The sequence below is a fragment of the Loxodonta africana genome, chromosome 17 (assembly GCF_030014295.1).
Source record: "Loxodonta africana isolate mLoxAfr1 chromosome 17, mLoxAfr1.hap2, whole genome shotgun sequence".
NCBI lineage: Eukaryota > Metazoa > Chordata > Mammalia > Proboscidea > Elephantidae > Loxodonta > Loxodonta africana.
Window position 1 is genome coordinate 64,965,952 of NC_087358.1, and position 14,778 is coordinate 64,980,729.

At 43.9% G+C, this 14,778-nt stretch overlaps 1 protein-coding gene across 7 annotated transcripts in view; it reads left to right on the forward strand.

Annotated features, from left to right (window-relative positions):
• The first annotated feature begins 5,018 nt into the window (after positions 1–5,018).
• The window catches only part of SLC25A30 (solute carrier family 25 member 30), a 67,183-nt gene continuing 57,423 nt past the window's right edge, over positions 5,019–14,778 (forward strand). For 5 of the 7 annotated variants that reach the window (XM_023551281.2, XM_064270104.1, XM_064270103.1 and 2 more), the window contains exon 1: positions 5,019–5,141. The gene's annotated coding sequence lies outside the window, so the exon portion shown is untranslated. Of the gene's footprint in view, positions 5,142–9,062; positions 14,612–14,778 lie in introns of those variants that run through there. The other 2 variants (XM_064270102.1, XM_010592605.3) reach the window with 2 other exon arrangements.

A 14,778-nucleotide genomic window follows, 5' to 3' on the forward strand; every position in this document is an offset into this window, starting at 1 on the left:
AAGGCTTTCTCTATCTGTCTGCTGTGGAGGAGGGTCCCCATCAATCTTCCCCTGGGTCTAGAAGGTTCTCAGCACAGGGATGTGCTCCACTCCTGGCTCTTCTTTCTTAGTGGCAATAGGTTCCCCCCTTTCTGCTCACTTCTCTCTCCTTTTATCTCTTGTAAGATAAAAGGTGCAGGCCACACCCCAGGAAAACCCTGCTTACATCGATCAGGGCTGTGACCTGAGTAATGGTATTGCATCCCATCCTATTCCTCATTACCTAATTCTGCCTCGCTAACATAGTGACAGTTCAGTCCCAAATGGGACAATAACCACAGGCATAGAGACTAGGATTTACAACGTATCATAAAATGGAGAACAACCACACAATACTGGAAATCATGGCCCAGCCAAGTTGACACATATTTCTGGGGGACACAATTTAATCCGTGACAGGTAGGAAAAGTCGTGTCTTTATTTCCTTGCCCTAGAAGGGAGCATTCCAGTTACTTCCTCACAGGCTGGGGATTGGTTTTTATGGCCAAGAGTCAGGTGATAGTTCATACCAGTCTAAACGGCATTTATTTCAAAACAGTGTATTGGCAGGAATCCACGGACTCACCTAGAGTTCCAGGTGGAGAGCAGAAAAGGGATTGAGTAAGCCTAACCTGGGGCTTGAGCTGGAGACAGGAGGAGGGAATGAGAGGGAGATGGCCCTGGTTCTGGCACATTACCTTATTTATAAAATGGACATAACACTGGCTTGAATGAACTAATGAATGTAAAGATTCCTGAAGTAGCACCTAGCATACAGTAGATGCAAGCTTTACGCATAAGCTTTCACCCATTGACCCAGCAATCCCACATCTTGGACTTTACCCTGAAAATGCACCTCCACCGATACAAAACAACAAATGCATGAGTTTATTCATCTGCAGCATTATTTGTCATAGTGAAATTTTGCAAGCAACCCATATTCCACATATATTAGTTTTCTATTGCCTCAAACAACCACAAACTGAGCAGCTTAAAATAACATCCATTTATTAGCTAACAGCTCTGTAGTCAGAAGTCTGGGTTTTCTGCTCAGGGTATCACAAGGCTGAAGTTAAGGTATTAATTAGCTAGGCTTAGTTCTCGCTCATTCTTGTTGTTAGCAGAATTTGGTTCCTTGTAGTTGTAGGACTGATGTTCCTGTTTCCTTGTTGACTGTCAGCTGGGAGTCACTCTCAGCTCCCAGAGGCCACCTACATTCCTTGCCACATGGCCCCCTCCACCTTCAAGCCAGCAGTGGCATGTCAAATCCCTCTTTGGTTTTGAATCTCTGACTTCCCTTTCTGAGATCAGCTAGAGGAAACTCTGTGGTTTTAAAGTACCCATAATTAGGTCAGGCCCATCCGGGTAATCTCCCTATCATAAGGTCAACTGATTTTGGACCTTAATGCTTTCACAGCAGTACCGAGATTAATGTTTGAATAACTGGGAGAAGGTGTGTGTATATTAGGAGCCAGAACTCTTGGGCGGCCATCTTAGAATTCTGCACATAGCACCACAGGAAGATGACTGAATAATGTGAGGTCCGTCCATGCTGTGTAGAGCTATGCTTAAGTAATAAGGAATGAGGAAGGTGTCAGTGAACTGATAAAGAGTGATTTCCGGGGTATATTATATATTGTTAAGTGAAAAAAACAAGGTACAATAACGTGCCCTGGCTTTTATAATGTAAGAAAGGAGCAAGAAAAAAAAGTATATTGTGGTGGGCAGCCTCTAAAATGGCCCCTAAGCATCCGCACCTCCTGGTCTTGTATCATCCCCACCCCCTGAGTGTGAGCTGGACTTACTGATTTGCTTTGGGCAAATAGAATACAGCAGAAGTACTGGGTTGTCGCTACTAGATTAGATTACAGAAAGACCATGGCTTCCACCTTGGAAACTTCCCCTCTCTTTCTCTCTGGGAGAAGGCAGCTGCCATGTTGTGAGCATGCCCATGGAGAGGCCCATGAGGCAAGAGACTGATATCTCTGACTAATAGCCAGCAAGGACCTGGGGCCTGCCAACAGCCGTGTGAGTGTGCTTCAAAGAAGCTCTAATAAGGCTGGCCAGTCACTTTGTGAACTGAGCTTGAAGCAGCTCCTCCCCCAGTCAAAATCTGAGTTGACTGCAGCCCCAACTGACATCTTAATTGCAGTCTTGTGAGAAACCCAGAGCCAGAGGCACACAGCTAGGCTGCTCCTGGATTTCTGATGCACAGACACGGTGAGATAATACACGCTGGATAAGCTCTTAAGTTTTGGGGACTTTGTTATGTGACAGTAATAACTAATACATATAATGGGGGAGGGCAAAATGTAAGAATAAACTGGAAACTAACGACAATGGTTACTTACAGTGGGTGAGTGGGAACGAAGTAGAGGGAACAGCAATGGGAGTGAGATTTCTCCCACTATAACTTTTACGAGAATTGGTTTGGAACCATGTGAGTGTTTTATACACTCAAAAAATGAAAATACATAAAAAAGGATGAGAAAGTAAACCCTAAAATTGATGCAAATAAAGATAACTAGCCAAACAAGTGTATCAAATTGATAACATAACCATCTCGAAAAGCAAATTAATTCAGTAACTCTGAATGGTTACTCTGACACACTATTTAGAAGGATTAAAAAAAAAGATAAAAGCATAAACGACAAAAAGAACTGCAAAGACATCTTGAACTTTGCCTAGAAAGTGTGTTGCTGGTGGTAGTACTGGTGTGTAAGTCTGAAACTATTTTGTGTATATTGTAGTACAGAATAAATGAATATATATGGTGATGCTGATGGGAACCAGGATGTTCACTGATGGAGAAAGAAGATACAAATACGGAAAGAGAAATTTTGTAGTGTTGGATTTTGAACTGAAGCTATCAGTATGGACTCATGATTTAAACAAACATTTTGGCAAAGGGTATCCTGGTCACTTACACATATACTTTGTCCACTGAAGGTCCTAGAAGAAATGAAAACCAGGAGAAATGAGCATACCAAGTGCTCAGATCTAATTTCTTGCCCCTATTTTCTACTAAAAAGTAACTAGATTTTTTCTGCCTAGGACAGAGAGAAAATACAAAGAGAGCTAGTAGGTCTTGTATCAGAAAACAAGGAAGTACTCAAAGGTTGATGAGAGATGTGAAAGGATACAGGTCCTTGGGTGGCACAAATGGTTTGCACTCTCCAACTAACCTAAAGGTTGGTAGTCTGAACCCATCTAGTGGCACTGTGAAAGAAAGGCCTGGTGATCTGCTTCTGTAAACATTACATCCAAAAAAACCCTATGGAGCTCAGTTCTACTCTATAACACCTAGGGTCACCATGAGACGGAATCAACTCCACAGCAATGGCAACAGGTGTGAAAGGACAGGTGAGCCAGTTGAGGGGACTTCACTGGCTAAATATGGGCAATTTGGGCACCAAAAATAATAACGGTATTAGATTATAATAATTGACTATAAAAAGAATCCAGGAGTCCATACTGATACTTGAAAAGAGAGAGGAGGGGTTGAGGAGGGAGGAGAAGGGGAAGGGTGAGGGAGAGGGGAAAAAGGAGAAAAGAAAAATACAAAAGGAAGGGAAAGACGGTGGTTACTTTTCTTTATACGAGAATGCTAGCTAATAAACGTAGAAGGAATGATAAATTAGAAATCACCATTTCATAATCGCTGTGTTAAGTGTTCATCAGTGAAAGATAGCTTGGGGTGGGGCTGGGGGTGGGGCAAAATATTCACCTGGTTTCAGCCTGTCCCTGCAGAGATTAATTATCTGTTGCAGACCCCTTGACCAAGTGATCAAATTTGGCATCAGTCGTAGTAGGGGAAACCCACACTGTGTCTACCAATGTGAACCAGGAAGTGTAAGACATCACGTCACTTTTTTTTTTTTTTACCAAAAAGTTTAACCTAAATTTAAACACGAGAAAACATGTTTGATAAACCCAAGAACATGGTGCATTCTACAAGACGCTTGGCCCGAACTTTTCAAATACAGTATGTCAAAGTCTGGAATACTTGGCGGCGGGGGGAAGTGAGAGTTGTGTTCTACACTGAAGGGGCTTCTACAGAGACAAAACCAAACGCAAATGCAGTGGGTGAATCTTCCCAGAACCAAATACACCGCCCTCTAGTGGATTCGGACTCCTAGCAACCCTGTGAAACAGAACAGAACTGGCCTGTATTTTATATTTTATAGTGTTCCCAAGGCTGTAAATCCTTATCAAAGCAGACGGCCACGTCTTTCTCCTGCGGTGCAGCTAGTGGGTTAAAACCCAGACCTTTCAGTTGGTAGCCAAGCGCTTTAACCACTGCGCCACCAGAGGAGACTCTTCAGTATATCTAAATTGAAAAAAAAAATGTGTGTGTGAGACATTTTGGGACGAAGAAAATTTAAGTGCGGAGAGTAGATATTAAGTATGATGGAAACATTAAATTTCTTGCATGTGATAATGGTTGAGGTTTTTAGGAGTGTTCGCCGTGTGTTTTGTTAACTTTGAAATGGTTCAGAGAAGAGAAACCTATATATAAAGAGATAAGGCAAACGCTGCAAAGTGTTAGTATTCCGTGAATCTGGCCAAAGGGTATAGTTTCCATAATACTACCCTTTTGAACTTTTCGGTCAGTTTGTAAATTTTCTAACTAAAAAGCTATAAAAACTGGCGCAGGCCTTCTTCCTTCAAGACGGTGGGGGTTCACGTCACACAGAAAATCTGCAGGGAGAAACCTCCTTTTCCATGACCCTTTCCGGTTTAGGCCCTGAGCTCTCGTTGCCTTCCCGAAGTTTCTCTGTCACGCTACAGCGGAGACCAGAGGCTGTAGGAGGCGTCACAGAGTCCCCGGAAGCTCCCACCCTTCTCTTGCGTGAAGCCGGAGGGCCAACGCTTCCACCTCCGGCTCCGACGCCGGCTGCCAGGGGCGGAGCTTCGGGGGGCGGGGCCTGGGCGGCGGTGCTGGTGGCTGCCAATGAGCGCCGAGGCGGAGATCAGAGCCTCGCGGGGCGGGGCTTGGGGCGGGGCTCCGTGCCGGCTCCCGGCCGCCCCGCCGCTCCAAGGCCTTTTCTCCACCTCCTACGCGGCCGCAGGCTTGTCCCGGCTGCTGGCCCTCGGGAGGAGGTGGAAGGCCGTCGCGCCGGGTAAGTGCCGCGCTTCACCCTCCTCCGGCCCGCCCCCCTTCCCTCCCTAGCGCCAGAATCCTGGAGCCGGCGCATGCCGGCGGCTTTGCTGCTCTGGGCGGCCTCGACTCGCGGGCTGGAAGTGGTCGTTGGGGTGGCGGTCTCGGAGAGCTTGGTGCCGCTGGGTGTGCTCAGGGGCTGCTCGGGGTTCTCCGGTTCCTGTGCAGGCAGGGCTCAGTGGGGCGCCAGGATCCGGGACTGCTCCCGGCTCGCCGCTCCTTCGGTCAGGCAGGTTTGGTCATTGTTGGTGGTGTGATTGATACCTATGATAATGTCATCAAGATCTAAGCCCATGCTGGCATCTGGGCGTTTGCGCCCTTGCTCCCCCGCGTGTTTTTCCGTCCCCTGAATTCCTTCCACCCAGTGGTTCATTTACAGGGCAGCGGGAGCACCAGCGAACGTCGTGCCCTGGGAAAGGGGACGCGGTATTTTGAATTGCTTTTGGAACATGGCAGGTTAGCTCACGTTTGTAAGGACGGGGAGAATTAATGTGTTCGGAAAGTTAATATGGCTCTGGATTTTAAGGTTTTTCTAGGTCTCAGTAATTTCATGTAAAGTAGTTGCAATTATCAGCATTATCGTTCCTGCGCAAAAATAGCCAATAATGTTCAAACTGCCCGCAGGTTCTAGATTTTTCCTCCTCTAAGAGTTGAAAGGCATGAATTGTGCTCCCAAAGTTGTGACCATAAACCAAAAACCAGATGCTGTGGAGTTGATCCACTCATGGAGACCCCATGTGGGTCACAGTAGAGCTGTGCTCCATAGGGTTTTCAATGGCTGATTTTTCAGAAGCAGACTGCCAGGCCTTTCTCCCGAGGCATCTCTGGGCAGATTCAAACCTCCAACCTTTAGTTCAGCAGCCAAGTAGTTAAAAGTTTGCACTAACCATGGACCATGAAAATATTCATGTGAAATGAGGGGTTGATCTAGATAGGATTTCTAAGATTCCTTTTAAACATTTCATAAGTCTATGATGAGCTTATTTTTGGCTCTGTAAAAAGAACAGGCAAAGTCTGGAAAGGGCAGCCCTGCAGGGAACCAAGATTTATGAGAGCACAGACCTTTAGAGACTGATGGCGAATGACTGCAGACTGAAAGGAGAACACCAAGTAAAATTGAAAGGGCTTACCCAGAATGAATTATATAAGAGAAACTTGGAAAGCTTTGAGAAACTTGGAAGTTCCAGCAGCAGTAGTGTACTTTAATGACCTCTTCTGAGCCTTGGTGGTGTAGTGGTTAAGAGCTTGGCTGCTAACCAAAAGGTTGGCAGGTCAAATCCATTAACTGTTCCTTGGAAACCCTATGAGGCAGTTCTACTCTGTCCTGTAGGGTTGCTCTGAGTTAGAATGGATTCAAGGGCAAAGCGTTTGCTTTTTTTTTTTTTTTCCTGCAGCTGTACAAAAGAAGTAAGGAGAAAATAAGTGCTAAGTAACCATATTAGAAAAAACGTAGGAGAAAGGACATGTTACTTAGCACATACCTTAAGCGTAGGGAGAACCCTTTGAATTTCTTAGTTTGTACAGGCATTTCCACTCTGAAAACACTTAGCTTTTTAATAGACGTATTTTCTCCTGTACAAAAATCTTGTGTTTATTCTGAATATGTAGAATTCCTCACTCTGCCATCCATCAGTATTTTTTTAACAGCCTTTAGAAGATAGTGTTGGCTGTGTAGTGCATAGAGGAAGGTGGTGTGTTCCTTCAGCGATCCCTCAGTTTGAATACTTGGTAGCTGTGTGATGTTGGGAAAGTCACTTTTCCTTTCTGAGGCTGTGCCTCCTTAGTTGTGAAATGACACCAAGTGCATAGGGTTGTGAGCATGAAATGAAATCCCTAATGTGGAAGACGTACGGCAATGGCTGACATATCAGGCATTCAGTAAATGACAGCTGTTGTTCAGATTGTGTTCATAATGCAGCAAAGAGAGCTGGTCAGTGGGTTTTAGCCTGGCTCAAACCATTATGTGCTAGGCTGCTAGCTGAAAGGTTGGCGGTTTGGACCCATTCAGAGGTGCCTCAGAAGAAGGGCCTGGGAGAAGGGCCTGGTGACCTGAGCAGATCCTAGGTGGTGCAAACCGTTAAGTGCTTGACCGTTAACTGAAGGGTTGGCAGTTCAAGCCCACCCAGAGGCCCCTTGGAAGAAGGTCCTGGCATTCACTTCCAAAAGATCACAGCCTTGAAAGCTTTACAGAGTGCAGTTCCTCTCTGCAACATATGGGGTTGCCATGAGTCGGACTCAACGGTTATTTTTTGTTAGAGGGCATGACCTAAAGGAGAGTACAGTGGTCAGTGACCAGGGGCCGCTTCTATGCCACTCACCTCTGGAATTTATGCAGAGTCCTAATCCCTTTCCTAGTCTCAGGCTGAGATGTTACCCAAACACTATTGACTGCTAAGGACACTTCACTCTCCCTGACTCTCTTGCCCTGGGTATGACCAAATACACCTCAGTAGATAGAACTGGGATTTTTCCCAGGAAATGTGGTATGAAGTTAAGGAATGTGGGTCAGGAGAATCCCTCAAAAGAGAGCCCAAATGCAAAGAAATAGTTTAATTTACTGAACAGAGATGTCAGCCTAAAATAACTAAAGCCGAGTTACAGGTTGCTCTGCCCAGCACAGCTTACTGGGTACATGGTCCCCATGCTAGTCTTAGCCAGAACCTTTTCTTGTTTGGCTGTTTGACCAGCTCCTGAGGCCAAACTGTTTTCCTCTTGCTCAACAAATGTAAACTGTGGGAAGGTCCGGTAGTCTTAACTGCTCAGGGATCTAGTTCTAGCATGCAGAAAGAGGAGGAGGAGAGCCCAAAAGTCGTTTTCACCCTCTCAAAATTTGAAGTTGAATAGAAAGTACTTTCTTATAGATTAACCAGGGATACTGATAAGGAGAGGACACTAATTTGTAGAAGACAAATTCACTGTGGCAGGATCTGAATTAGAAGGGAATGGGTGTGTGATTTCAAACCCAAAACCAAAAAAACTACACCCATTGCTATGAAGTCAATTCCGACTCACAAGGACCCGGTAGAACAGAGTAGAGCTGCCCCATAGGGTTTCCAAGGCTGTAAATCTTTACCGAAGCAGACTGCCACATCTTTCTTCTGTGGAATGGCTGTTGGGTTTGAACCATTGACCTTTCCTTTGGGTTAGCAGCCAGGGGCTTAAACATTGCACCACCAGGGCTCCTGATTCCAAACCACCGGGAGGCAGTTCTGCATATTTGAGCTCTAGGTGAGTATTTGCATATGGGTGTGTAACCCAGAGCTTCTGGCCTTTAATTAACTAAAAACCCGATACCAAAATTGATGGGAAAAAGTAGCCAAATCACATGAAAAAGAAACTAACAAAACAAATAAAAGCAGTGACAGGAAGTTAGAATGTTAATCTGTGAATGGTATTAGGTCATATGATAATCTTAAAAAAAAAAACTTAATTCAAAACCATTTAGAACCCCATTTCCCATACATTTTTTTTATTGTCCTCTAAGTGAAAGTTTTTTTTTAAGTGAAAGTTTACAAATAAGTCAGTCTCTCACGTAAAAACTTATATACACCTTGCTACATACTCCTAATTACTCTCCCCCTAATGACACAGCCCGCTCTCTCCCTCCACTCTCTCTTTTCGTGTCCATTTCGCCAGCTTCTAACCCCCTCTACCCTCTCATCTTCTCTCTAGGAAGGAGGTACCAACATAGTCTCAAGTGTCCATCTGATCCAAGAAGCTCACTCCTCACCAGCATCCCTCTCCAACCCATTGTCCAGTCCAATCCATGTCTAATAAGTTGGCTTCGGGAATGGTTCCTGCCCTGGGCCAACAGAAGGTCTGGGGGCCATGACCACTGGGGTCCTTCCAGTCTCAGTCAGACCATTAAGTCTGGTCTTTTTATGAGAATTTGGGGTCTGCATCCTACTGCTCTCCTGCACCCTCAGGGGTTCTGTGTTGTGTTCGCTGTCAGGGCAGTCATTGGTTGTAGCCGGGCACTATCTAGCTCTTCTGGTTTCAGGCTGATGTAGTCTCTGGTTCATGTGGCCCTTTCTGTCTCTTGGGCTCGTAATTACCTTGTGTCCTTGTTGTTCTTCATTCTTCTTTGATCCAGGTGGGTTGAGACCAATTGATGCATCTTAGATGGCTGCTTGCTAGCATTTAAGACCCCAGATGCCACTCTTCAAAGAGGGATGCAGAATGTTTTCTTAATAGATTTTATTATGCCAGTTGGCTTAGATGACCCCTGAAATCATGGTCCCCAAATCCCTGTCCTTGCTACACTGGCCTTTGAAGCAGTTTATTCAGGAAACTTCTTTGCTTTTGGTTTAGTCCGGTTGTGCTGACCTCCCCTGTATTGTGTGTTGCCTTTCCCTTCACCTAAAGTAGTTCTTATCTACCAACTAATTAGTGAATACCCCTCTCCCACTCTCCTACCCTCCCTCCTCTCGTAACCACAAAAGAATGTTTTCTTCTCAGTTTGAACTATTTCTCAAGTTCTTATAATAGTGGTCTTATACAATGTTTGTCCTTTTGCAACTGACTAATTTCACTCAGCATAATGCCTTCCAGGTTCCTCCATGTTATGAAATGTTGCACAGATTCCTCACTGTTCTTTATCAATGCATAGTATTCCATTGTGCGAATATACCATAATTTATCCATTCATCCGTTGATGGGCACCTTGGTTGTTTTCGTGTTTCTGTTATTGTAAACAGTACTGCCATAAACATGGGTGTGCATATATCTGTTTGTGTAAAGGTTCTTATTTCTCTAGAATGTATTCCAAGGAGTGGGATTGTTGGATCGTATGGTAGTTCTATTTCTAGCTTTATAAGGAAGCGCCAAATTGATTTCCAAAGTGATTCTACCATTTTACATTCCCACCAGCAGTATCATGTAGATTTTAGAGATCAGACACTGATCGGAAATGTCATAGCTAAAAACTTTTTCCCAGTCTGTAGGTAGTCTTTTTACTCTTTTGGCGAAGTCTTTGGATGAGCATAGGTCTTTGATTTTTAGGAGCTCCCAGTTATCTAGTTTCTCTTCTGCATTCTTAATAATGTTTTGTATACTGTTTATGCCAGGTATTAGGGCTCCTAACATTGTCCCTATTTTTTCTTCCATGATCTTTATTGTTTTAGATGTTATAGTTAGGTCTTTGATCCATTTTGAGCTCATTTTTGTGCATGGTGTGAGGTATGGTTCCTGTTTCATTTTTTTTGCAGGTTTTGGTTTTATCCAGTTATGCCAGCACCATTTGTTAAAAAGACTGTCTTTCCCCCATTTAACTGTTTTGGGGCCTTTGTCAAGTATCAGCTGCTCATATGTGGATGGATTTATGTCTGGATTCTCAATTCTGTTCCATTGGTCTGTGTATCTGTTGTTGTACAGTACCAGGCTGTTTTGACTACTGTGGTGGTATAATAGGTTCTAAGATCAGATAAAGTAAGGCCTCCCACTTTGTTCTTCTTTTTCAGTAATGCGTTATTTATCTGGGGTCTTTCCCTTCCATATGTCCCATACATCTTTGACTACATTTTGGGAATCTTCATGTTTTTGGGTGTATGGTGTGTGTGTATGTATATTTTACATATATATTCACTGTAGAGAGAAAAATCACTATGAAATAAGATGAATAAAAAGAAGAAACAACTCTAATGTCATCATCCAGAATTATCTACTGAAAACAGGAATCTAAATGACAGCACCCTGTTCCATTGCATGAATCGGCTGTCAGTTATTTAAATAACTGATTTTCAATAACAATGTAGATAATTAGACTGAGTCCCTAAGATCCTCTTACAATAGATGGGGCCCTGGTGTCTGCACTTCAGGAGCTCTGCAGTGAAGATAAGAACTCCTAATAAGGAACCGTGAGTGGTACAACGGTTAACGTGCTCATCTGGTAACTGAAAGATTGGAGGGTCGAGTCCACCCAGAGGCACCTCAGAAGGAAGGCTTGGGGATCTACTTCCTAAAAATCAGCCACTGAAAGCCCTATGGAGTACAGTTCTACTTTGACACACATGGGGTCGCCATGAGTTGGAATTGACTCAGTGGCAACTGGAGGAAAAAAAAAGGGTCCAACATAGATGCCTTGTTGCATGTATGGTATCATACCTAAGAAAATAAGAATCATATAAGCACTACCTTTGTATACTAGGTGTTGTAAAAAAGCAAAAAACAGTGCCATTTAGATTGACCGCCTCCCGTTGAATATTATTTTTTTCTCAAGATTTTTTTTCTTAATTTAAGCCCATTTTTATTGTGTGTAAGATGCATCTTATCTGCAGTACCTTTTGGAAACTGCTTACTGATATTTTCTCCTTAATTAAAATGTAGAGACTCTTAAGTCATTGCAATCTACTTGCAAGTTCTTTATTTTAAAAATCATCGTCACTTCCTTATTGATACTGTATAGTCTCAGGTTGTAGTAGAAAAATCCCTACAGTTGGAGTCAGAACAATTGAGGTTAGAGGCCCAGTTCTCCCATTAGCCGTGTGGGATTGGGTTTCCTAGTCTGTTTATGGGAATGGTACTATCTGTCCTCCTACTCCAAACTTGTTGGAAGGGATCCAGTGAAATTATTTATATAGATCACCTGTAATGGTAAGCTCTAAACAAAAAAAAACTGTTGCCGTCGAGTTTGTTCTGACTCATAGCAAACATACAGGACAGAGTAGAACTGCCCAGTAGGGTTTCCAAGGAGTGGCTGGTGGATTCAAACTACCGATCTTTTGGTTAGCGACTGTTAGCTCTTAACCACTGCACCACCAGGGCTCTAACGGTAAGGTCTAATACCTCCAGATGGCACTATGATGTAGGTTTTGTTTTGTTTTTTAACTTGCAATCAGCACATTGCAAAAATGGGTTGAGGAAGGTAGTAGTAGACAATAAATGAATTACTGGATTTATTATTAATGTGTTCTTATAATCTGTAACTTGTCATGTTAGTCATTATATTAACTATGAATTTAATGAGGCTAAGAATTAGGAGTCCCTGGGTGGTACAAATGTGTAAGCACTTGACTGCTTACGGAAAGGTTGGCAGTTCGAGACTACTCAGAGGTGCCTTGGAAGAAAGGCTGGGCGATCTGCTTCTGAAAGGTTACAGCCTTGAAAACCCTATGGAGTGCAATTCTTAACTGACACACAAGGGGTTGCCGTGAGTTGGAATCAACTCAACAGCAGCTGAGTGTTTTTTGTTGTTTTTTTAAAGAATTAGTTAAGGAGAGGTATTAAATGTTTTTAGGGACAATAGGGAGATGAGAGTTTTTTGTTTTTTGCGGAGGCAGAGAGGGGCTTGTTCTTTAGTACTGAAGTATGTAAGAACATGAGACGATTTTCAAGATCTGTGCTTAGGGAACCTTCTGCCTTATTCATTTGTGACCACTCTGATCTTGGTTAATACCGTTAAATGAGGCATAGCTCTCAGTAGATTTATTCAGCGTCTATGGAGTCCTTGTGACTTCTCTTGAACAACCCTCTTGCCTTGTAGAGAGCAGACATTCTGGGCAATGGTGACGTGATGGACCTCTCCTGGGAATGCAGACTTGTGAAATCCCCAGAAACATGCAAAACAAATACGTGGGGTGTATTGCCTGCCATGGTGACTGTAATAAGGAATCTCCTTTTAAAACAACATAGTTTTAGTTGATAGTGGTATATACATGAAAGTGAATTAATTTGTATATGTTTCCTGTTTCTGGGCATGAGGTCAGATTAACTCCAGTCACATAATTACAGAACATCTAGTGCACGTGGGAAAGCGCCCTGGTGGTGCAGTGGTTAAGAGCTTGGCTGCTAACCAAAAGTTCTGCAGTTCAAACTCAACGGTCACTCTGCCAGAGAAAGTTGTGGTAGTCTGCTTATGTAAAGATGTACAGCCTCGGAAACCCTGTGGGGCAGTTCTACTCTGTTCCTATAGGGTCACGATGCTTTGGAATCAACTTGACAGCAGCGGGTTTAGAACACGTGGAGGTCCTGGGCTGTGGCGTGCGTGTGAGTATATGCCACGGTGCATATGTGCCACAGTGCCTGAGGACCCACTAAGGGAAAGGAAGAAGGAAGGCAACATTTGTGGAGTGCCTTTTTTGTGCTAGGTTTTAAAATATGTGATGTCGAATCCCCACCAAAAATCAAACCCACTGCCATTGAGTCGATTGTGACTCGTAGTGACCCTCCCTATAGGACACAGTAGAGCTGCCCCATGGGGTTTCCAAGGCTGTAAATCTTTACGGAAGCAGACTGCCTGCCCCATCTTGTTCCTGCCTAGCGCTGGTGGGTTTGAACCACTGACCTTTCTTTTGGTTAGCAGCGGAGCACTTAATCGCTGCACCAGCTGGGCTCCTTTTAATCCACACAATAGGCCTAAAAGCTAGGCATTTCGTTGAGCGTAGTGATATGGGCTCTACCCCTAATTGATCGTGTTGGCTGTTGTGATGACAATGATGCCGACGAAGAAAACAGCCTAGATTGAGGTTTAGCAGCAGCTTCCCTAGGAAGGAAGTGGTGTGGCTCTGACCCCAGCTTCTGCCTCCTTCCTTCACACTGTGCTGCCTCCCCACTACTAACGAATTTGAGCAAGAGAAGAGAGCTACTTCATTTATTGAGTGTGAATAAAAGTTTACTGTGCTAATTAGTGGGGAGAAAGTTGAGCCTGTTGACCAACATGGAAGTTTTAGGACTTATTTTTGGATTGCATTTTACCTTATGACACTGTATATTCATTTCCCAGATATGCCATAACAAAATTCCACAAACCGGGTGGCTTACAAGAATAGAAATTTATCGTCTCACAGGTCTGGAGGCTAGTAGTCCAAATCAGTATGTGGGCCAATCAGCGTGTTCCCCAAAGTCTCTCCCAGTTTGTGGTAGCCTCTTGATATCCCTGGGCTTGTCGATGCATCTTTGCATGGCCATCCTTCTGTCTCTCTCTTTCTTCTCCTTTTTTCTAAGAATTCTGCTTGGATTGGATTAGGGCCCACCCTCACAGGTACCAGGGGTTAGCCTTCCATAAATCTTTTTGGGGGAACACAATTCAGTGGTTTGCATCATTTTCCTGCTTTAGTGTACCTGAGGGGTGTGATGCCCCCTGTTGTTAGCTGCTCTGATTTGGTACGATGGAAGGAAACGCTGCCCAGCTGTGCACCATCCCTGTGACTGGTTGTAGATCTGACCATTGTGACCCATAGGGTTTTCATTGGCTGATTTTTGGCCATAGATCACCAGACCTTTCTTCCTAGTCTCTTAGTCTGGAAGCTCCACTGAATCCTGTTCAGCATCATAGCAACATGCAAGCCTCCACTGTCCCCTGTAGGGACTCTTTCCAACAGTGACAAAAGAACAGCAAATATTGACTGGGTGAGGAAGAACCAGATGTAAGATAAAATGGACTACCCGGAAAACGGGCTCCGCTGCACCACACTGAATACATACACACATAGCAAGGTATCGGCATACTGGACTACTTCTTAAGGCATGAATGAAAATAGGGCAGCTGATAAAGTGAGGGCTATAAAAAAAATATATATATATATTTAAATGTATGTATGTGGAAACACTGGTGGTGTAGTGGTTAAGTGCAACAGCTGCTAACCTTTTTTAATATACGTATG